The 1,082-nt window shown below is 32.8% G+C and overlaps 1 non-coding gene across 1 annotated transcript; it reads right to left on the bottom strand.

Moving 5' to 3' along the window:
• Positions 1-1,002: 1,002 nt before the first annotated feature.
• On the bottom strand, positions 1,003-1,073 carry Smp_tRNA_00725_Pseudo_TTG.1.1. Its single transcript has one exon. It is a non-coding gene (tRNA).
• Positions 1,074-1,082: the final 9 nt, after the last annotated feature.

Here is a 1,082-nt window from a genome sequence, read left to right as displayed (position 1 = left end):
AAAAATTAATGTTATGTTACCAGATAAGTGTTACTTAACTCAATCAATAAAACTCTAGATGAGTAATTAAAATTTCATTGAATTGACTTTGTCGTAATGTCAGTAAAAAATTACGTGAAGGTAAAATAAGTATTTCCCCCCAGAAATGTAGCTGAAGAATGAAAACAAGTAGTATTAAACAAATGCTTCATTCTTGTTTTTAATGTTACATAATTACTCACCAATAACCATACAAACCCAAGTGTAAGTTTATGATTATTAATTCAATATTTTTAAGTAGTCTGTATAGTAACAAGATTCATAGATAATCAATTATATGATGTGAGTTTATTGAAAGAAGACCATATTCGCTCCCTAATCTCTATCTAGTACAAATTACATTATTACTATCCAGTACCTCCTAAATTAATATTTTTATAGATTGACTAACTTTATTATAATTATCTTGTACCTTAACTTTCTTTTCATTAATTTTTTCTCTTTCATATGTTATTTTTACCACTTACGTAATCCTTTTTGTTGACCAGTTTTATTCTTCCAGTTACCGAAATAAATAATTCATATTTCTTTTAACGTAAGATTTTTGTACATTGAACAGCATGTTTTTATTATTTATTAAATGTATATCAGAATGTATTATCTGTAAGGTGTACTTCTTTCGAACGCTGACTCTCAATATACGTTATAGTCAATCACACACAAACAGTGTATACTGTCTACACTATCAGGTACTACACTGATCAGAAGAAATTTCAAACCAAAACTATTTTAATGTATGAATTCACTTAGTATTGTTCGTTTGGATCTTCCCATCGATGTGTTTAGGACTGCAACTGGCCAGTCTCTAATTGGCATATGTGCATACTGTGCGTATTGCCTCGATATACCTTAATTCACAAGCATGGTAAGCAGAGATGGATAGTGGCTAGCAGTGGAATCCAGGACGCGCGTTTCGTCCTATTTGGGACTCGTCAGCTGGATGTACCTGCATCTCAGAGTTGATGTTCACCCTGGGACTCGAACCCAGTACCCTCGCTTCAAACGCCATCGCGTTATCTACTCGGCCACTGAGTCTTGATAGC

Source organism: Schistosoma mansoni (assembly GCF_000237925.1).
Source record: "Schistosoma mansoni, WGS project CABG00000000 data, supercontig 0267, strain Puerto Rico, whole genome shotgun sequence".
Taxonomy (NCBI): domain Eukaryota; kingdom Metazoa; phylum Platyhelminthes; class Trematoda; order Strigeidida; family Schistosomatidae; genus Schistosoma; species Schistosoma mansoni.
The sequence above is the reverse complement of the archived record's forward strand: the minus strand, read 5'-3'. Positions and strand labels throughout refer to the sequence as shown.